The sequence below is a fragment of the Sceloporus occidentalis genome, unplaced genomic scaffold (genome assembly GCF_023333645.1).
Source record: "Sceloporus occidentalis isolate IW3139 unplaced genomic scaffold, rSceOcc1.0.p SCAF_10, whole genome shotgun sequence".
Taxonomy (NCBI): Eukaryota; Metazoa; Chordata; class Lepidosauria; order Squamata; family Phrynosomatidae; genus Sceloporus; species Sceloporus occidentalis.
This window is the reverse complement of record NW_028316990.1, coordinates 2,580,911-2,605,298: the sequence shown is the minus strand read 5'-3', so window position 1 is coordinate 2,605,298 and position 24,388 is coordinate 2,580,911.

Below are 24,388 nucleotides of genomic sequence, written 5' to 3'. Positions count from 1 at the left end.
TGATATTTGCAGACCCTTCTTGGTAACTCTCTGTGGTACGACAATCGGAAGCAAGACCCCCTGTCAAAAATCCTTATTTGACCCTGGATCATAAGTAGGAAGGGGCTGGAAATGTCATCCTGCTGTGACCTGGCCACCATCAGAACATACCTCCATTGCTCCATGTGGCTACTGACTGTTAAGGTATGGTTGGAGAGTCAGATTAGGAGACAATATTCATAACAATGTCCACGATGTAGGATCTCAGTCATCATTTTTTGCTTTTAAACTGGACTATCTATATCTACAGCAAAATGAGTGTATTCCAAAGTAAGGGGAAACATGCAGGGGTAGCTGTGTTGGCCATTTAACAAACGCAAACAAAAATCCACCAGTGATATCTTTCTTAGACAACCAAAATGCACAATATACTTGTTGTAAGCTTTTGAAGCTCCGTGGGCTTCTTCATCAGGCAAAATGTTACAAACCAAACAGAAGAAAGAAAGAAAAAAACAACAACAAACAATTGGAGATGTTAGTCAGATGTGTGCATGTTGTTTCAGTCCTTAGTAAAGATGGTATACTGGGGAGAATATATTTTGTGCAGACAGATTCCTCCTCCTTCTGGCCATGCGGCAATAAGAAGATTTTCAAAGTCCACAAAATTTAAAGTAAGGGACTTTAGCATCTGGGTAGGAGAAGCAAACTTTGTGTGATCCCCATAGTCCTGAATGGTTTGAGTATGAAAATGATTTTCCTTTTCTTTTCTTCTTTTAAAAATCAGGAATGAAAAAAATCATTTGTTTTTAACACATCAGGAATGTACACATGGATTGTCAGGGAGGGAGAAAGGAAGATATTGTTGTGTACTCCGCAACCAAACTAATGGACATGGTCATCAAAAGACAAACATGCCCTGTTTAAGACCATTATATCCATAATCTGCACTTATCTAGCTGAAGCCATTAATTAATTCAGCAGTATCAATTATTAAAGGTGGGGGAAAACACCTTCCTTGTCATTTCAGTGTGACAAATATTTGTTTTTCCATTCGCATAACCCTCACTCACTCTCAATTGTCCTCAGTTCCTTTCACTTGTCTTCACTTACTCTCATACGATGGTCAGAGGTATGCATTGGTTCAAGCCTTGATTTTCTCAAGCTGTTCGGCAAATCCACTAAACACCACACCGAGGCAGCCGGTACTTTCTCTCTTTCACGCTACACATTCTTTCTGTCATAATTTCCTATAACTGCACCCAGCGGACAGATTTACTTGAGGTCTGTGTCAACATTTCATGAAGCATGAAAAATGTTTTTTTGAGAGGGGGGGTTGAATTCCAGCCGTGTGAATTATGGTGACCTGAACTAGATACCTCTGTGCAATCCAGTTTTCCAGCAGATTGTATTACACATAAAAGAGAAGGAAACCAGAGTGTTCACAGCTACCCATCTGTCAACAAGTGATAAGAAAGTGATAAGTGTGCATCATATTCCCTGTGATGGCCAAGGCATCCAGAACATTGCCTATGTAGAAGTGCGAGGTAAGTATTGCTGCAGTCAGTGCTACAACACACAAATTATTTCTTAGCCAAATGAAATGCGCATACATTATGGAAAGCCCTGTGAAGGGATAGCCACAAATAATTTCTTTTCATTCCTTGCCTTTACAAGTATTTATCTCTGGGATCTTCATTTGGTTTCAAAGTGCCAAACTATAAGACGTACACACAATGGTAGAAATGTCTGCTAATAAAATAAAGGCTGCAATCCCATTGGTTAGTCTCAACCAGAGTAGGCTCATTCAATCCATTATCGAATAGTGATCAACAAATAGACTTATCTAATTAATCAATGGCTCTGGTTTGTACACTAACTAATAGCAGGATTTGGGTCTAGGTTTATATCCTCCTTTTTCATTCATCAGCACAAAACCTTAGCTTTTAGGTACAAGGCTCTGGGAAAGTCTCATGCGCAAGGTCCACCTAACTGCACTACTTTATGGGGGGTGAGTTGGGGTCAGGATTAGGTGTGTGTCCATGGATCTGGTCAAAGAAGTATAAGGAAGAAAGGCTTAACACTCCTTTCCCAAATTGTCACTCACATCGCCATCTTTATCCAAAACATGAGACTGTTTTGCTTTAATGATAATAATAAAAAATGGAGGAAGTCCTAATCCTGAATTTCATATGGCACATCTAGTTTGACCCTTCCACTTAGTTGGAGGATCAGATTCTGCGCTTGATAAAATTACTTTAAAAACAAAACAAACAAAAAAAACCTGTCTGGAAGTGTTGGTCTCAAAGTTGTAGCTAGAGTTATCTGGGTGGATATGGTACAAGGTTAAAAGATGCCAGAGCAGGAAAACATCCTGTAAAATTCCATTCAGTGGAACTATGCAATATCATCTCACTTACCCATCCACCACTCAAAACCTCACCTTTCAGTTGTCTAGTGGAAAGTGAGGAACATGGACAAGAATCCAGCTACATTCTCATAGCTGGACACATGGCACTGATGTTATGAGAACATGACTGAAAGCAGCAGTGAAAAGATCAGTTGGAAATGGAGGATATGATGGAGAAAATGTGGCTTTGTTCAACCTTGAAGAACTTTAGGCTTCATCTTTCTTTTCCAAGATCTATTACCTCTTAAAAGTAGAAGAAGCCCTCTCCCATATTCAACTTGACAACTCCTGTTGTATACTCCAAAAAAGCAACTCCCCCACAAGCGCTGTCCAGATGTGACTGGTGACATCAGACATGACATTAGAATTTGAAATGTGACAATAAATATTGTTCCACAAATGTGGAAAGATTAATGGCATGTATTTAAATTGTATGTAGACTGTTTATGGTAAATAAAACAAGTTATCTTTGACAGAAATACATCTTGCAGCAGTTGCCAGTTATTGTGTGTGTGTGTGTGTGTGTGTGTGTGTCTGTGTGTGTGTGTGTGTGTGTGTGTGTAAGCATGTACACACAAATGCACGGAAAAAGGTGTTTTCACATCTTGATTCAACTCTGAATAATTCAGCAGAATCTCTCCATAACAACCTTGCTTCTTAAAGGATCATATGACAGCTCAAACTGTTAGAAAGAAGTGAAACCAGAGTCTATCCTTACTAGAGAGTTATGTGTTGTAGCTGTTTTTCATTTGGAAATGAATTTTGTTCTACAAACGAATAGTGTTTGGAAATAAAAGAGGCAGCCAGATAGGACAAATACATAAGGAATTTGGAAAGGAAATAGAATTATTGTAATCTTGGGCAAGTCACACTCTCTCAGCTTCCGAGGAATGCAATGGCAAACTTTCTCTGAACCAGTCTTGCCAAGAAAATCCTGTGACAGGTTTCCCTTAGGATCATTGTAAATCAGAAATGACTTGAAGGCACACAAGAGCAACAGCAATTAATAGATAGTCATTATTTTCCCATCAGGAAATATTAGGAATCTCTGATGTGTGTGTGTGTGTGTGTGAGAGAGAGAGAGAGAGAGAGAGAGAGAGAGAGAGAGAGAGAGAGAGACCCAATAAAATCCTGACTTTCTAAATGATATTCCCCTTGTCTTTAAATTTCTAGCATTATGGAGAGGGACACATTGAAGAATTGCCCCCTCCATGAAATTCTCTTTCAGTCCCCAAATTTTTAGCATTGTAGAGAGCGAGACACTGAAAACTATTGTCTTTGGTAACTTTGCTTGTCCTCTTTTCTTTGAATTCTTAAATTCCATTTCTAAAAGACTGTCTGAAGTTTTCAATTAATGCAATGCTGGAAGCTTGGGGAATGTAGGAAAATTTCGTTGTGGAACAGAATTCTTATTTGAATGAAGGAGATGCCCTAATGTTGACTCCCCTCTCCACTGTAGTTGCACCCTGGTCCTCCAGATGGTACTGGGTGCCAACTTAATCAGGTCTAGCCATTGCTGTGTGTGGGGGGAGGGAATCATGAAAGTTACACTCTTAACATATCTGAAGGGTCTACATTCACTCCTCCTTTGCTCTACGGAATTAAAGCAGTTTAGTGAAGAATTAGAGCAGTGTAATGGCTGCGGTTCAATGCTATGGAATCCTGGGATATGTAGTTTGGTGGGGCTCAAGGGCTCTCTGACAGACCAGAGTGCTTTGTGGAATCCTGAGATTCAGGGAGTGTAATTTTGACAACAGCAAACCCTCTCTGAATAAACGTGCCAAGAAAACCCTGTGATAGGGTTGCCTTAGGGTCACCAAAAGTCTGAAGCAACTCAAAGGGACACAGCAACAACAACATTTAAAATTCCCAGCCAGAGATTTTCAGTGCCTCAGCAAACTATAGATTTCAGGATTCTATAGGATGTTGCCCTGGCAGTGAAAATGGAACAATAGTGCTATAAGTGTATAGTGTGAATGGCCCCCAGATCTGTTCCTGTTCCTTTTCAAATAGCATCCAAACTCCATTCCACAGGCATATTTTGCTTCCCAATAAACCCTGCAGGTCCCCAATGAGTTTTTGCATTCACTAAACTTTAGTGACTAAAGCAATGAAATGGTTGATTTGAGGGAATCTTTGCAAGAAGGAAAACGTCTGCGTTAATCAAGCCCAGGGAAGCTGCCATGACATGTTGTCAGTCTTGCTTTACGATGAGAAGCCACTGGGGGCCCATTTGGAAGACGGAACAAGTTACAGGTGTTACTTGTATAAAAACATATTGCGAGTCTAAAGATTTAATTGGGCCTTTCCATTTCAATCATTGTATGTTCCTGAGAAGAAAATGCACTGAGGAATTCATCTTTCATTGACTGTGGTTATTAATCTGCTTTGACTGATGTTAGAAAGGGAATTAAATCATAAATGTGATATGCATTTGATCGGATGCTGTCTCAGCAATCGCTTCCTCCTTGTCACTGGTGAGTGACTGGTGGAAAGAGATGGCATATTTGTGTGGGGTCTTTTCTATATTATTATTATTATTATTATTGCTTAAAAATTTCAATTTATCATCATTTGTCAGGAAGCATTACCCTTCTCTTGTCCCTATTAATATTAAAACTGTCATAACCAGCTACAGAGTAAGATCATTATCTCCAATACAGAGGAGAACAGGGATGGGAGGAGGAAATCTGATAGTTCTGAAGTAACAGTGTGATGTGGAATAGGGCAGGGAGAGGCAGTAGAAGATCTACATAGATGCATATCTATTAGGTCCTGTGCCTGAGATGTCCATGTGTCCTACTTTACAAAAGCAGTTCTCTCATTGAAGGCCTGCCTGGTTCAAGTTTGTTTTTAAAATGAAGAACCTTAAAACATGGCCCCATAATCTGAAAACTCCACAAAAAAAGCTGTTGTTGTTATTATTGTTTTTGTTGCTGTTGTTGTTTAAGAAAGCCTTTGAGAACTAACTGATCATGGGCAAAGGGCTTTTAATAATGTGCTATATTATGCTTCTTTTCTTTTAAAAATTGCTATGCTTTAAAATTGCTTTTAATGTTGTTAATAGTGTAACAATACATTAATTTGCGTACGAAGTGGACTTTTCCCTATTTGACTTTGATGTCAGCTTGAGTTCTAGGGCTGGGGAAAAACATGGGATAGAAATAAATGAAATTATATATATTATTTACTAAAATCATCAACAACTTCTTCCTCTCCTTCCCCTTCCCCTTTTCCTTCTCCTTCTTCTTCCAGTGGTGTGCCTTCAAGTCATTTCAGACTTATGGCAATCATAAGGCCATAGGTCTGTGGGGATTTCTTGGCATGATTTGTTCTGATGGCCTTCCTCTGTGGCTGAGAAAAGTCACTTAGTGAGTTTGACTGAGCAGGGATTTGAACCCAGTGCCCTAGTCCAATGCTCAAACCACTATACTACCTTGGTTGTTGTTGTTGTTGTTGTTATTATTATTATTATTACATCAACAACAACCAGAAGTGAACTTCTGGGTCCTTCTGTCTTTGTTTTTTTGGGGATGGCATTTTTTTTGCTATCCATGTCCCTACTCCGAGGTCTCAGGGGCAGGCAAATCAGCCCTTGAACCAGTCAAAATTGCTCCTACTTGAGTAACTCAACTTTACCTTTGATATTTTTTATGATTAAGGAAGGGAGTAGTGTTGAATGGTAACATGATCACTTTTGATCATGGAAAGCAGCGCAGAGATTTTTCTGCTCTTTGATTGCTTGTGTGTTTAAGAATATTTCATTACTTCGGGTTCCTTTGAAGTAAGGATGTGATATAAATTATCACTGCAGATACAACTAGCACTTGTGACATTTTGTTAGAGTTTAATTACATGAATCATAAAATATTGCCACAATTTTCCAAACTGTTAAACCTTAATTAATATGAACCCACAGGGACCACCTTGAATAGTTCATAATAACTCAGGATCTGTGCCATCATGGTTCTTATGGGTGAGGAAGAGCTTTACAGTTTGCCAAGAGTGATCAATTACTAGAAATGAAACCCAACAAATTGATTTCATATAAATGAGATTCTACAACATTTGACTAATTCTTTTTAATTACCTACATATGATTATTTTTTAACCTCAACCATCTTAAAGGAGAACCATTCTTTTTCTTCTGGGAAGATATTCATTAATCTCATTACTGTGCAGTATTAATATAATTTTATCACACAATCCTGAAATGGGGAGGTGAGGGGACACATCGACAATTCATAATGAATCACAGTATTAGTGTGAGGGTATCGCTACATTAATTTCGGGACACACGACAAGTTCATCCGTTAATTTGCTCCGTGGTTCCAGTATTAAAATTGAGCTGAATAAGCTAATAATTATGACATCTGTTTCTTTTCAGGTAGCTCTTTGTAAATCAGTGACAAAGGAATAACAGGTTTAAATATGTGTTAACACTCCGACAGCATATATAATTGCAATATGGCAATGTGTAATGAAGATTAAATTAGACTGTAGTGTACCTGACATATGCAAGTGCATAATTGAGCTACAGTGGTGGGAAGCTACATATATATATATATATATATATATATATATATATATAAACAATTTTAAGGAGAAAAAGTAAGCCAGGTCAGGTATTCAGGAGGGGGAACATATAATCCTCCTGCCTGATGATACTGCACTTAGTCAGTTGTTTTCTATAGACTTGTAGTGTTTTCCCATTCTTGATCAGATTTCAGCAAATGGTATATTTGACATGCAGTGTGGATCATTTTTTTAACACTCCTCCTCCGCTCTTTACTGGGTCAGGTAGAGCTGATGGCTGGGCAGGAAAGAGAGGAGACTTGCTTTCCCACCTGGACAAAAGAGCCACCATACTTGGAAGGCAGCCACTTCTTACCAGCGGCCACTGATGGAAGTGAGCTGCTGCTCTTCTGGCTCTAAGTGAACTGGAGAGGGAGGAGAACTCATTTCCCCACCAAGTCACAGAGCCACCAGAGGGCATCCCCTTTCCAACAGGGCACCAGGTGACACCCCTCTCTGAGAAGCCACCCAGTGTAGTCGCCACCCACTGCACCCCTCTAATGATGCTCCTGGATTTCAGATTTCCCATGTCTTCCATTCACTCTGGGCTTTAGTTCAAAGTTTAACTGAGGTCCCGCCTGGAATATTGTGTCCAGGTATGGGCACCACAATTCAAAAAAGATGTTGAGAAACTGGAGTGCGTCCAAAGGAGGGCGACTAAAATGGCAAAAGGTCTGGAAATCATGCCCTATGAGGAACGCCTTAGAGAGCTGGGTATGTTTAGTCTGGAGAAGAGAAGGTTAAGAGGTGATATGATAACCCTGTTTAAATATTTGAAGGGATGTCATACTGAGGAGGGAGCAAGCTTGTTTTCTGCTGCTCCAGAGAACAGGACCAGGAACAATGGATGCAAGCTTCAGGAAAAGAGATTGCACCTCAACATTAAGATGAACTTTCTGACAGTAAGGGCTGTCTGACAGTGGAACAGAGTCCCTTGAAGTGTAATGGAATCTTCTTCCTTAGAGGTCTTTAAACAGAGGCTGGATGGCCATCTGTCGAGTATGCTTTGACTGAGAGTTCCTGCATGGCAGGGGGTTGGACTTGGATGGCCATTGTGGCCTCTTCTAACTCTATGATTCTATGATTTCAATAGCATTTCCATTTCCATACCACTAAGTAGTGAACTCAGCACTCTCTCAGTGATTTACCATCTTTAAGACAATTGCCCCCAACAAGCTGAATACTCATTTTTCTGACCTGTGAAAGGATGGAAGGCTGAGTCAATCTTGGAGCCCTGGGATCGAACTCACCACATTTTGGCTGCAGTACCAGCATTAACCACTGCACCACCAAAATGTTGAACCTATTTGGGGGATCAATTAGGGTTCATTTAAACTTCAAACTAAAATCCAGAGTGGGTTTGCTTCAGTACTGAGACGGAAACCATATTTGTTCATCCCCTATCAATCTAATAGCCTAAAAAATCTGTCCCTAAAAGACTTGCTACCAACTGCTACCAACTGCTCATGCAGGAGGGAACACTACTAAGCCTGAGAAATTTTGCTATCCTTTAAAAAAAAATTAAGTAATTATTTTATATCCTTGAAGCATTTTACATGAATGTGAAATTTGAATCCCTTCAAATTTGCCTCAGTGTTTCACCTTTCAGCAAACTTTTCAGATAGGTAGGCTTCTTCTCCATCCCTCAAAATATCACTCATCTTGTCCAGACATTTCTTTGCAATGAGTCCAATGCAGACCTAAAGAGACAATTAATTTGGTTGACCCATTAAACCCCATATAAATCCCATTGGTTTACATGGTGTCAGTTTACCATCACTTACCTGGTCCTGAGCTGCCAGTTTTCATGAGTCATTCCAGCCTAGAGATGAGGGTACAAAATCTTCATATTTGATGGTCTTTGCTTGGGTAAAGAGGAAAGGGCTGCATGCAAATTTTCAGCTCAGCCAGGAGATAAGCAGCTTGCTACATTTTCCAAGTCTTAATTGTTTTATTGCTGCGACTTACAAGGAAGGGAGTCTATGGGTTTACTTAGTTAGATTTCTCTCCGGCTGCCAGTTGTTGTAGCACCAGGACTCACCCTCAGCTCTGCTCTGCACCCACCTTCATGCTAGAAACAAGTAGGCTAAATTAGATGTTATTTATTCTGTCTCCCTAAATAAGTGAGAAGAAATAATTCCCTCATTTCCCCTTGAAGTGAGAAAAGTTCATTTAACTATTGTCTCTTATTTCCAAACATGAAAATGTTTGGATCCCGCCTCGATCCGTAGGGAGAAATGGGAAACTATTATTATTATTATTATTATTATTATTAAAATATGTTCCATACACACTCTCTTCTCTGAATGTGTCTGAATGGCATGCTGTGAGCAATTGTGGTTGGTATATAATGCACAATGCTTTATGACATCTCCACGGGCCATCCCTAGGTCTCAGATTTTGGCCCAGAAACTTCAGGGTCTCGGACAATCCTGAACTGGCAACCCTAGTACAGTCACAACAATCCATTTCCTCACCACAGATAAAGGCAAATGCTAAACCATCTCTTTCCAAATGTTCACAGTATCACAGTGTTCGCACTGGAGGGGAACCAGCCCTTTGAATAAATCTGTCTGAACCGAGAGGTTGCCTGCCGTTCTTGCTAGCTGGCTCAGCAGAATATGAGAGCAAGGGAAGGAAAGTGTCCGATGGAAATCCTAGGTAAGAAGTCATTGAGGTTTAGCCCATGAACCAAATCCCCAGCTGACATCAGAACCTTAGTTCGATATAGTACTATGGAACTGTGCTAATGTATACCAGCTGAAAATCTGATCTCTGTTTCCTTTATAGACAGGGGAATATGCCAACTGTACAAATGTGATCCCCCAAAGAGTGCTGATGTATAAGAGTAATACCTACCTCCACGAGGAGCAGTGAGACTGAGGGAGGAAAAGCCAAGTCTCTATCGACATTGGATATATCTCAGAATTGTGCATATAATATCTCCAAATCGTCTGCAATTTGTCCTAGATTGCAACTGTGTTTATGCTAATAGGGAAAGGATTGCAGGATGGTAGAAAAGCTTGGAAAAGAAACTGGCTCCATTATTGTACATTCTGGGGAAAGCCCAGTAATAACAACGAATGAGGAAATGCCAGCCATCTCTGCATATTTGCACATTCTTTTTATAGACTTGCATTTTCATCAGCAAGATATGTAAGCCTCCTTTATTTGATAATGTTTGGAAAATGAGGAGTTGTAGCGGGATGCTGCACAAGCCATAACTGCTGTACGTTACAAAATGAAATGCCAATAGAGTTCCTTAATAGAAAGGGAACGAGGAGTTAAAAGCTCAACTATAGAAGCAAGGAAATAAAAATAAAAAGTGTAATTTCTGTAAAGGGCAAAATGGACATGTGGATGGCAATCCAATGCCTTCTTTTATGAATATACAAATTGTCTTTATCAAAACATTTACAGCCATTCGTTGGAAACATTATATTAAGGTCAAAGGGTGAAAATGGAAGGTATTGACCAGCATCCTGTTGGTGACATATACTGACCGAAGTCAAGCATATGTATGCTTTTTTTTTTACAGTCAGCATGGATGAAAGAATTCAACGTCCATCATCCACACAGATTCCTGTTACCTAAATTGCTCCAAAATTGACTATGATGAAGGAATTAATTTATTAACTCAAGGGAGCAGAGAGAAGCCTTTCAGTAACTTTGAAAAGCAGGGATCTTTTACAAATATAATCAAAACACTGGGGGGGGGGGGAGGTGAAAACCACAATTAAAAACCACACAAACAAACAAACAAAATCAATAGTACTACTACTTAACAGTAATACTAAAATATTAAAAGTCTTCCTCCTCCTGAGGAATACAATTTTACTAGTATAGTTAAAAGCTGGGGAGAGGAAAGCTAGCATGTACATTTAATAACCAAATGAATAAAAGATTGCAGTGGACATCATGTACATTTTCTGCATTGTATCCAAAACATTTCCTGGCACAATTCTGCATCCCATGCATCAAATGCTTTGTCCGGTCCAGGGTTTGGCCTGGGTTAGACAATGAGAGATATCTTTATGTTTATAATCTGTATGACATGATCTGGACAGTTTCTGTGGTTTCCATGTTAATGCAAGCATTTCTTTTAGCAAGTCGAGACTTTTAGTTTCTATAAACACTGAAAGACACTTCTTTCATGGGTGATAAAATGCTGCAATTTGCTTTGATGAAACTGATGGATGACCAACTGACGGCTGACAGTGGCAGCTGGTAAGATCTATGTCCACTGATATACTTCACCACCTTGGATAGCTCATTCACCATTCAATTTAAAGCCCAGAGTGGATTCACAACCCCACTGACATGGATGCTACCATGAAACAAAGATGGGATATAACATGGAAGAGTAACAAAGAGTGTCAGATTGTCACAAAACATTCAGCTAACCCTTGTTTTAAAATTTCCATATATTAAATCAGATATCTGGGATGGGCAACATGTGGCCTCTGAGTGCAGTTTCCATAATCTCTGACCATTGGCTATGCTGGCTGATAGATGATGTTTTCAAAACATCTGGAGAACCATAATTCACCATTGCTGGTCTACACAGACAGGCAACAGTTCTCCAAAGTTCCAGGCAAGAGTCTGAAACATTACCTGGTGAATTAACCTGGGAACTTTCAAGGGCTGGAAAAGATATTTGGACCATTGTTCTCAGGGCTCCTCAGCCAGAATGACCAATATTCCAATAATGTTTCCAAGCTCTGAAACATTTGCATCCAAAACATCAAAACTCAGGGTGCCATTGAATTACATCTTCCAGCGAGAGCTACATCAGGTGTAGCTTTCATTTCAATCTCATTTTTCACCAGAATATATCAGGCATTATACTGTTTCATGTTCAGGATTAAAAGAATTTAAGCTTCTTTTTTTTTAATGTAGGAGCAAAATAAACTTGGACACATTCATCTATTTAGACCCAATATTTGGAAGGGTTAATAGTATTGTTTCATGAGATGGTTGCAGGAGATGATTCCAGGACTTTGAATGTTTGTACAGAAGAGGGAATTTCAGGAGGTGCTGCTTATGACCTGTTTGTCTGAGGCTGAGAGTGTGTGACTTGCCCAGGGTAAATCCAGTGGGTCTCATGGCTCAGTGGAGATTTAAGCCTTGATCTCCAGAATCATAACCCAACACTCAAATTACTATACCATGGTGGCGTTCAGCTCCAGAGATGATACAACCCTAGAATCTCTTCTAGAAATGCCCTGTGTAAAGGAACTTCAATCCATGGATTGAAGGACTGTCATCTATCAATTTTCTGCTTTTCGCACAGGCACTAAAAGGACACATTAGCCCTGTCAAAGGAAAAAGGTTGGCAACCTTGTTTACCAGGGCAGCTGACAGCGTGGTCCTGTTAGGCCAAACCAGATTCCTTTTTATGCCTCCTCCAGTTGGCAGATGTTTGGGAGAGCCTTTGTCTATCTCCTAGTAAAAACTTGAGCTGCACTGCAGGTGTTTTTAGTTTATCACAGAGAGGAAATGACTTTTTTTACACCTAATTTAATCTGAAGCTATTCACTAGTTTTAAAGAAATGCTCAATAACAGTGACCTCTGTAATGACTAACACATTGCAGGTGGTCCAATTGCCAGCCCAGTGGTTAATGTTTGCTATCACCCAGGAAGAAAGGCAGGGGGGAGAAAGAATGAAGTAGTCACCCTGATCTTGTTATGTGCCATTCATACTTTTGAAACGACAGCTGGCGGGAGAAGAGGAATATAAAACAGGAACCCATGAATAAAAGGATTCTCAAAGTTTGTCATTCCCTCCCTCCCACAATAAGCACCCATCTTTGGTGGTCAAACCATAACCCTTTACACATGTCACAGTCCAAACACATATATAAAATTGCAGATATTAGGGGTCAAATCCCAAATGGAATAGTGTGGACACTTCCATGACTAACATTTTGGTGAAAGGGCATTGCTTCCGCAAATAGAAATCATTCTCCATCAAAAAAATTTCTTTCAGTCCCCAAATTTTTAGCCTTGTATGGAGTGAGACACTGAAAATTGTCCACTCCCAGGACTCTTACATTTGCTGTTGTATTTGCATCTCCTTCCTGCCCACTTTTTTTGGATGGCTAAGCTGTATTTCCAAATGTTCGACTGAAGTTTCAAATTACTGCAATGCTGGAAATGTTGCAACTGAAAACAATTTCATTGGGGAGGGAAGGATTCTTGGGGGGGGATGTTGATGCCCTCATTGTGCCCCACTATTCCCCATGGCTATATCCTTAAACCTAGCATCCACACTCCTTTGCTGGTGGTCTTCTCCACTATGTATGCATATGTGATTTCACATCATCTGCCAACTTAGGGAGACCCCATGTGTTTCATAATGTTTTCTTAGGCCCCGAACAGACAAGCCAAATTAAAGCTGCTTCGGGTCACTTTTGAGGTATGGTTTTTAAATTATGCATGTATCTGTAGAGGTCAGAAGCCGTGACAAAGCCACGCTCCAGTCTTAAGGACTGGAGTGTGGCTTTGGTGCAGCTTCTGGCCTCTTAAGATGCATGTGTCATTTATACAGCATACCTCCAAAGTGATCGGAAGCAGCTTTATTTTGTCCTGTCTGTTCGGGCCCTTATAGGCAAGACATCTAAGATGTGGTTACTCATTGGTGGTCTCCCATCCAAGAATGAACCAAGGCTGGCCCTGCTTAATTTCCAAGATCAGATGAAATCTGGTGCCTTACTGCCAAATATGCTTTTTCTTCTTTAAAATGAACCACGTGCTCCAATTGTCTCTGCACACTTGGTGGAGGTTTTTTTTGGGAGGCCTTCCTCCTCTATATTTATTTCATATCCTGACTTTTCCCAATATGCAAAGCAGCTCACAGCATGATGAAGAACAGCACAAAATAAGATGGGGAGGTTTTGAATTCCCTGCATGGCCATGAAATCCATTGGGTGAGTTTGGGCAAGTCACACTCTCTCAGCCTCCAGGAAGGGTAATGGCAAACCTCCCCTGAACCAATCTTGTCAAGAAAATCCCATGATAAGTTTGCCTTAGGGTTACTATAAGTCAGAAACAACTTGAAGGCACACAACAACAAGAACAAGAACAACAGTATAAACACGTATGTGCAGATATGGATCTATTAATTTCTAGTCCATTATAGTTTGTACATTAAGAAAACCCCAGTTATTACTGCATGAAATACACTATTTTTATTTACCTATTTGTTGCTCAAGGTGGCATAGAGTAAACTGGAGAGAGCTCCTCTGCCTTTACTGTCTGTGTAGAAGAAGGGATTTCAAGAGAGGTTGCTTGTCACACAACCTGATAATAAGAAACTCTGCTGATATTGTAACGTTGAAGGCTTTCATGGCTGGCATCCATAGATTTTTGTGGGTTTTTCATGCTATGTGACCATGTTCTAGAAGAATTTGTTCCTGATGCTTTGCCAGCATCTGTGGCTGGTATCTTCCAGGTCAACATTCTCTGAAAATGCCAGCCACAGATGCTGGCAAAATGTCAGGAATAAACTCTTCTAGAACATGGCCACATAGCCTGAAAAACCCACAAAAAACTCTGCTGATACTCCTTCTTCTGTGCAATTATTAAAAGTACAGGAGTCCTCTCCAGTTTTCACTCTGGCACCCGTAGCTTCTCGTCCACCTCACTTGATCGTCACAAAGAACCTGTGAGGTAGGTCAGGTTGAGAAAGTGTGACTGATCCAAGAAGACTTCCCAATATGCTTTATCACTCACTGGGGACTAGAATTTGGATTTCAAAGTCTCCATCCAACAGTCAAGCCTCTATACCAGTCCGGTTCTGAGCATCCAAAGTACACATGTTTCCCATTATTTCTTATCATATCTCTTAACTCATGCCACACTCCAAAATTTCCCCCATCTTTTTCTTTAAAAAATGCAAAATCCCTAAAGCATGAACATTAATCTTTTATCTATGCAGAAGAAGATCAACATTATTGCTTTTCAGAACAGATTTGGGGAGTGACATTTGAATTTCCTTGGTACTGAACTTGGGTTCTGCCGACAGACTCTTCAGCATTTAACATTTATGTGAAATGCTCTCATCTCTGCATAAGAGCACACACAGACAGCCTCAGCAACACCCCCCTCCTTTTAATGTCTTACTTGGCTAAAGCATTTGAAAAGTAGTTTTGCCTTTAGATACATTCAAGCAGGGCTTTATTGTCTTGAAATTAAAGCTTTTGAAGTTTCTTCCTCTGCAAGACACAGGAGATACTTTACATCAAAGTGAAGATATCCTGCTGACTAGTAATTATGGTAGCTTAATGTTACCCAGTCTCTCCACCCTTTTACAAGCCTGCCTTTCCTTTCTCCAGCATGCATTTAATTTTCATCAGAAACCTCAGACTTTACTACAGTGTCCACTTATATAATATTCTCATTGTGTATACATCTGAAGACAGTTGTATTTGATTTGTCGGGAAGACAAGGGCATCATTGGTAGCTAGAATTTGTCCAGAGGAAGGCAACCAAGATGGTAAAAGGTCTGGAAAACAAGCGCTAAGAGGCCTGGATTAGGGAGCTGGATAAATCAACACAGAAAAATGTAAGGTACTGCACTTAGGGCAGAAAAATGAAATGCATAGATACATGAAGGGGGACACCTGGCTGAAGGAGAGACTACATGTGAAAGGGTTCTAGGAGTCCAAATAGACCACAAGTTGAATATGAGTCAACAGTGCGATGCAGCAGCTAAAAAGGCCAATGCAATTTTAGGCTGCATCAATAGAAGTATAGTGTCTAGATAAAGGGAAGTAATAATGCCACTGTATTCTGCTTTGGTCAGGCCCCACCCGGAAAACTGTGTCCAGTTCTGGGCGCCACAATTCAAAAAGGACATTGAGAAACTTGAGCGTGTCCAAAGGAGGGCAACTAACATGGTGAAGGGTCTGGAAACCATGCCCTATGATGAATGCCTTAGGGAGCTGGGGATGTTTAGTCTGGAGAAGAGAAGGTTAAGAGGTGATATGATAGCACTGATAAATATTTGAAGGGATGTCATACTGAGGAGGGAATAAGCTTGTTTTCTGCTGCTCCAGAGACTAGGACCCGGAGCAATGAATGCAAGCTTCCGGAAAAGAGATTCCAGCTAAACATTAGGAGGAACTTCCTGACAGTAAGGGCTGTTCAACAGTGGAACACATTCCCTCAGAGAGTGGTGGAGTCTTCTTCTTTGGAGGTCTTCAAGCAGAGGCTGGATGGCCATCTGTCAGGAATGCTTTGACTGTGATTTCCTGCATGGCAGGAGGTTGGACTGGATGGCCCTTGTGGTCTCTTCCAACTCTACGATTCTATGAATCTTTGAATCTATGAATTCAGCTTGGAGAAGGGAAGACTGAGAGGTGACATGCTGGCCATCTTTAAATATTTGAAGGGCCAAGAGGTAGAAGATTGAGAAACTTGGTTTCTGTCTGCTGACCCAGAGAGTTGGACATGATCTGATGGAATCAAAGGTACCTTCAGAGACACTTTCGTCTTATGAGACTTAGGGTATTCTTTATACTGTTTAGGGCCTACCTCATGCATCACTTGGAGAGCTGAAAAAAGGAAGAGCAAGTGTGAGCCATGTTTGACATTTTTAAAATAATATCTGTATATCAGATGATGGGAGTCAGTTCTCAACACAGTTGGCATCTGTTTTTCTTGCTCACATTGGACTGAAAAAATACAGGATTGGGGCACTTTCCCCATATAAAATAGGATTATCAATGCCCAAATATCAGCCATCCCATACAAAACAGGGCACCTGGGAATCCTCTGTGTCTCTGGTGTGTGTGTGTGTGTGTGTGTGTGTGTGTGTAAATTAATTCTCATGTTACTGATGTTTTTAACCATTTGTTTTCATGTGCTGTAAATACCTCTGGGATTCTATATATGTATATTTACATGTTGTGATAGCACCTCCCACTAATCAGTCGACTAATTGATTGGGTCCATCACCATCTTCTGCAAGTCTTGGGCAACATCTTGCATTGCACTGGTAGAACATAACATTTGTATTTACTTACAGTCTGAAGACAGTTTATCTTTGCTTCAAAATTATTTATGGGCCAGGGTAGAAATGGTGGCAGCCATGATGTAGGGGACCCTGCAGCTGGGTGTATGAAGAAGATGCTATCTTTCTGGTCCTCCCAGGAGTCCTCTGATGACTCCCTTTTAGGATGTCTGTTTCTCCATTAACTGGCTGCAGGAAGAAAACCAGAATCTGCATGACTGACCCTGTCCTCCCTGGCTACTAAGTGGTCATGACAAAGGGATATAGCTGCAGGATTGTGAGGAAAGAGAATGGTGGGTTCCTGGATGTGGAGCTACTGAACGCCTCCATCCACAGAAGCTGAAAAATGATATAAACAGATAAGTACAATGGCATTCAAAATTGACAAAACAGCAATGTCTTCATTGGTCAACCAAAGTACACAAAATAGATGTTGTAAGCTTTCAAAGCTCCACTGTCTTCTTCATTAGACAAATGTGTTAAAAATCAAACAGGAGAAAGAAAACAAATAATGATATTGGAGTCATAGATCTACATTTTGTTCAGCTGTTATATTTATCCTCATTTAAAATGGTATAGACGGATATCAATGTATGCAGAGGCCATTCCTTCTCCTTGACCATTCAGGCTCTGGGAGACAAAGGGTCTTAAACTCCAGGAAATAGAATTAAAACCCATTAGCAACACAAAAAGAAACCTCTATTGAGATCCACCTTGTCTCTGTCCTGTGGAGAGACTGTTGTTATGCAGTCGATCTCAACCCATGGCGACTCTGTAGTTGAGACATCTCCAAGACTCCACTGATCTGCTCAGTTCCTGCAAATTCCCCCTTCTTTGGCAAAGAGCACTGAATTTTTCAAGAAGTCTTGGTGTTGTTGCAATTGATAATATTTTAGATGCTGTTTTTGTAAAATAAAATACTCCAAATATAGTCCTAATTTAATTTAGCCATGTTATCGATAGAACAAAGTACAATAACATCCAAAATCCACAAAACAGTGATACCTTATTAGTCAACTGAAGTGCACAAAATACTATACAAAGAAATATAACTTAAAATTTACACCCATTTATGTTATGAGATCCAGCATGGTGTAGTGGTCTGAGGGGCTGTACAGATAAGAAGAAAAGGACGGCCAGAGGCAACCACATGGGCGCAGCAACGATCTGATCCAAAAAGGAGCTGTAAAATGCAGCTCATCTCTGTGCTGCTGCCAAGGAGCCATTAGTGGTCTGGAGTGGCACGGTGATGTCTCTTGTGTGCCATGCCATTTGGACATGGTGCACAAGGCACGTCATCAGCGTGCGCACTGTCTGAATGCGCATGTGCCCAAAATGGTGCTGGGAGAGCGCGGAGCATGCAGATGCTCCGCTCTCCCAAGCCCTTATTTTGGCCTCAGGCCACTGCAAAGTGGTGGTCTGTACTGAGCCTGAATGTTGGGTTATGACTCCGGAGACCAAAGTTCAATTCCCTTCTCAGTCATGAAATCCATGGGGTCCCCTTGGGAAAGTTGCATGCTCTCAGCCTCAGAGGAAGGCAATGGCAAACCTCCTCTGAATAAATCTTGCCAAGAAAACTCCATGATAGGTTCCCCTTAGGGTCACCATAAACTGAGAATGACTTGAAGGCACGCAACAACACCATGTCACAAAAAAGCAGGCTGCCTTTTATGTGACCAAACCGAAGTCTCACATTTTGATTTTTGTAATAGTAGCTTTATTTCATGCCAATGGCTTTTTAAGGACTATTCTTTTATTTTATTTTTATGGTCTAGGGTTTGTTTGTTTTTTGTCATGTGGTTGTAATCCATTATGGCACTGAGTGAAAGAGAGAAAAATGTAGCCAATGTTTTTTTATGTTGCATAGAGAATGCACTATCTATATCTGTGTATCTGTATCTATCCATATGTATGCACACAGAAACTCTAGAGTGCTCTCTGCAGTTTCTCTTGAACAGTAATAGGATTCATTTTCTTGGACGGTAACCAAGCTACACAGTCAGGTATGCAATTCATTAGAGATACTAAAGTTTTCCTCTGTGGTTTACTCCTAAAAATGGGAGATGCCAAGAAAGTGGATTTTTTTCATACTAATGTGGTTAGGATTTCATCTCTTTACTCTGGGACTTTGAAAAAAAAAACAACTCACCGCAGAAATCTTTTAATTGGTTCCCCTTTTCCTCTGCCAAAACAGGTCAAAATCTACTGTAGTGCAAAAACACAGTTTTCTTTTCTTTCAAATCTAAGTTACATGGTTGTAATGTGATGACATGTGAAAGTTATGTTGGGCGTTGGTCTTACATCTTGCTCAGAAAATGGCTAGGGAAAGGTGAGGACTATATTCTGTTTGTTTCTCAGAAGAATATACCGTACATTGGCAACCAATTCCTAAGGGACAAAAAAAGACAGGATTTTTTTAAAGTGAGAGAAAATAAAACAGTCTTATCTATCTGGTGTCATGTGTTAGAATCACATGACAAAGGATTGCATGCAGACACTGGGGAACCATTCACTTTACATAATTATAGCCCTATTATACCACTTGTGGAATTTTTAGAGCTTCAAAATCAAGAGTACCATAATGTGTTTTATGCCACTCAGTTCAGCTAATAAAGGTACATCGGACCCTTGGTATCTGCTGAGGTTTGGTTCCAGGAGCCCCAATAGATATCAAAATCAGTGGATGCTCAAATACCATTAAAAACAATGGTGTAATAAAATGGTGTCCCTCAACCGTCTAATTAAAAATAATAATTGTAAGCCACTCTGATAGCCTTTAGAGATGAAGGGCGGGGTATAAATACCAATAATAATAATAATAATAATAATAATAATAATAATAATAATAATAATAATATAAAATGGCAAAATCAAGGTTTGCTTTTTGGAATTTTTATCTCAAATATTTTCAAGCCATGGATGGTTGAATCTATGAATGCAGAATCCATGGATACGCAGGGCCAACTGTGGCCTGGTACAGATGGGCGGAAAGCACCATCTTCGGGATGAAATTAGGGTTCGGGAGTGCACAGCAATCGCATGTTCCCAAACCCTAATACGGGAACGGTGGCATTATTATGGCAGCCTCCCATCCACACGGGGGCCACCATGATGATGCAAGCAATGCACAGCGTCCAGATGTCACTGGCAGGAAGTGGTGTCATGGTGGCGCCCTTTCCTGTTTGTGGTGCCACAAAAAAAGAAGCTGTTCTAGGCAGCTTCTTTTTGGCAGCGCATCAGTGCTGCAGCGTGTGGCTGCTGCAGTACCAACTCGGGGCAAAGATGGGTGGCACGGAACTGTCAAGCTCCTGTATCAGTATAACGTGGACTTTGGAATTTGTTTTATGGTCAAGGCAGCTAACCTTGTAATTCTTTACACATATTCCTGATGATACATTCCACTGGAAGTTGAGATACATCAGACTAAACAAACCGAAGGCAGTGAACATGACATAGTGGTTTGAGTGTTGGACTATGACTGTGGAAACCGGGCCATGAAACCTTTTTGATGATCTTGGGCAAGTCACATGCTTCCAGCTTCAGGGGAAGGCAATGGCAAACCTCCTCTGAACAAATCCAAAAAACCCCCAAGAAAATAGTTTTTAGGGTTGAAGGCACACAACAACAACAACAAACACACAATCAGAGAATCTCACTGTGGGATCCTAATTGTGCATTACTCCATACATCTGCCAACAGGAACACATGTGATCTATGCAAATCTTTTCGTTTTATATACAACATTTTTCTTACATCTTACAAGTTTTGCTTGCTGGGAATAAATACTACCCAGACATCAACCTTTGCACACACTTTGCTGTCAATTCAATTCTGGATGCCAGGTTTGTTAACCCCATCCAAAGGTGTTGTGTTCATATGCGTATGTGGTGGTTTAATGGAGTGGCATATCTGTATTCATAACTCTTACCTTTTCAGCGCAGCTTGTAAAGCATGCTTTTTAAAAACATGTGACACAGCTCCCTATAGATTATATTGCACTTGTAAAACCTTACTAAGCCCATATGAATTAAAAGATGATTAGTGGTTCAAAACATATAGGACATTAGGGCCAGCACTTTTGCAAAATATCACGATGGTCCGTAAATCAGATCCATGCCTGTAATTGATCTCTCACTGAGTTAGTTTTTAAATCATCCCTTTAACACCTTGTAAACATACAAACATCTCCGAGCCCAAGGGAAACTTTAATATGTTTTTCATCCATATTTTAATTTCATCTCAAAAGTGCTGGTTGCATAAAAATTAAGCCACCTCACAAAAAACTCATTGATTTCCTTGGGATAAAACCCATCTGTCCAAACTAATTTAGATCCCTTTGCGGGAGGAGGGAGATCCCCCCAAAAGCTGTAAAGTTTGTCATGCAACACTGAGGTCATTATGGACATCCTGCGCCATAGAAACTCTGGTGTAATTTTAAAAAGGTTCATTTTGTTATATTTACTGTATTTAAATACAGTGCTTCTCTCTCTCTCCCTCTCTTTCTCTCTTTTAAATGAGAAACAAAAGCTTCACTGTGCAACTGTATTGAAAGCAAACCAGAAGCTGTGAAAAGTGAGATTGGTCCTTTTCCTTGTGATTAATACACCTTTCTGCCAAAATTGAAACTTCTTAACTGAGCTCATTTAATACAAAGTAAATGAATTCTGCCCCCCCTTTTTTTTTGGATTTGATCTGCTGGCTAAGCTCTATAGATAAGAGTCTAACAGTGAGTCGCTTTCATTCCAAACAAAGGATGTTTTCATAGAAAGGTCAGAGCAAAGGTCTTTTATATTGTGATAGCAGGAAAAGGAAATGGCATATTAATGGCAATTCATGCCATGGTGGTCCATTGAATATGGTGAAACCACTATTCTCCGGTCCCTCAAGAAAGAAGATTCTGTAGGCTTTGGGTTGTTTCTTTTTTAAAAAATGTATTCTCCAGGAGATCACTTTCTATGCTCCAAACTATCCTTCATTGTACTTTGCCTACACACATACACATACACACTGTAATTCCACCTAACGGAGCTAAGATAGACTGCTGTTGTGTACCTTCAAGCCATTTCCAACTTACAGAACTTGGAACTCAGGCTGTTTTTGCATATGGTGATCCTAAGTTGACTCTGTTACAGGGTTTTCTTGAAAATATTTGTTCAGAGTGGTTTTTCCTTTGTCTTCTTCTGAGGCTGAGAGAGTATGAAGCCACCCAATGGACTTCCATGACCCAATGGGGATTCAAACCTTGGTCTCCAGAGTCATAGTCCAATGCTCAAACCACTACACCATGCTGGCTCTCAAGACAGACTACTACCCATCTCTATACTGGTTTGGATCCACCTTCAGACAGCTTTATCTTTCTAATATACCAAAGCAACATAAAATTATATCCACCCAGAGTAACAAGCAACCTAAAATTTTCTGAGCCATTTTGGGAACAAATGGCAATCTGTGGTTAGTCCAAAGAAGGGTGCCCTATGAGAAATGGCTTAGGGCTTTAAACAGAGGCTAGATGGCCATCTGTCGCGTATGCTTTGAATGAGAATTCCTGCATGGCAGGGGGTTGGACTGGATGGCCCTTGTGGTCTCTTCCAACTCTAGGATTCTATGATTCTATGTTTTACATGTTCAAGTAATTGCTCAAATAGATCATAACAAGTTCTAGTGAAGAGGTTCTCAAAAAACCTATAGTATGTATGTTCAGGTTATTTTTGCGATCACAGTACACACACAGTTCAAAACTTCACATTGAAACAGAAAATTACCTACTTCTCATTCTGCTTTATCACACTAGTGGGCAAACAGGATTTAAACGAGAGTTAAACTAGAGAAAACCAGGAAATGCTTGAAGTTTATCACATGATGTTTCCTGGTTTTCTCTAGTTTAACTCTCGTTTAAATCCTGTTTGCCCACTAGTTTGATAAAGCAGATTGTCAACTGCTTGTTCCATCTTTCATTCCTCATCATTTCTAAACATACTTACAAACCATAAAGCCCTCAAGAGCTTACTTTAAATTATTTAAATTACTGAGCCATGAAATCCAATTGGTGACTTTGGGCTAGCCACTCTCTCTCAGTCTGGCCTACCTTGAAGGATGGCTGTGAGGATAACATGGAGAGAGAAAGAGCCATGTAAGATGCCTAAGGGCCTGAATAGACAGGCCAAAATAAAGCTGCTTTGGGTCATTTTGTAGGTATGCTGTTTAAATGATACATGCATCTTAAGAGGCCAGAAGCTTCACCAAAGCTGCACTCCAGTACTCAGGACTGTAGTGTGGCTTTGGTGCGGCTTCCAGCCTCTTAGGATGCATGCATCATTTAAACATCATACCTCCAAAGTGACCTGAAGCAGCTTTATTTTGGCCTGTTTATTCAGGCCCTTAATCTCATTGGAAGAAAGGTGGAATAAAAGTGTAGCAATAATGAGAATATTTCTGCTCTTCCTTTTTAATATAGTACTCATCATCCAGACAGCCTTCAGACAATATCCATTTTTAAGTCTTTTACATAATTTAAGTTTTTCAGTGACAGGCAGAGATATGGCAAGGTGAATAAAGGGGGTTAGAAAGCAAAGCTAGTCTTGTTCTAACAGATGAAAAACACACTTCTTCTAGTCCTCAATTTCATGGCCTTATTTTTAGCACATGTCCATTTGCAAATGCCACAGAAGAATGAAACAGAGAAAAAAAGGAGAGGGGGGTCCTCCCAAGAGACCAAAGTGTGACATATTTCTGTATGACATTTGGTGTTAATTATTAGCTACAATCTGGGAGAGAAGGAGATGTTACAATATTAGAGTCATTACCAGAATGGCTTATGACCTATATTGTATGTCTAATGCAAATTTGAAGACAGTTGGCTCAGGAGGCGGAGGCACAAGGGAAGAGCCATTTGTCCTAAAGCAGAAAACCTATATTCTGTGGCTTTCTCGACATTTTCCTCTGCTATACGTTGCATTGTTGGAACAGATGAGCACAAAATGGTTCATTAAATTTATTTGCTACAAGAGATGTTGGAAACTTGTGGCCACTCCAACATTGTTGGACCACATCTTCCATATTGCCCATGATAAGGCAGATAATGAAATAGTTCAAGACTTTCCATACCATGTCACATTAATCAGAATGGATGCTGCAGTGAAGAAATCAGAAGAAGACTAGGACTTGGAAAGGCAGCCACAAAGAAACTAGACAAAATTCTGAAGTGTCAAAATAAAAAATTGAATACTAAAGTTAGTATATATATTTCTCATATCTATGTATGGTTGTGAAAGCTGGACAATGAAGAAAGCTGATAGTAGAGGAAAAAAATTAAGTCATTTGAAATGTGATGCCACAGAACAGTTCTTTGGATACCATGGACTGCTAAATAAATAAATAATCGATGAAGTGTCTGGAAACCATGCCCTATGAG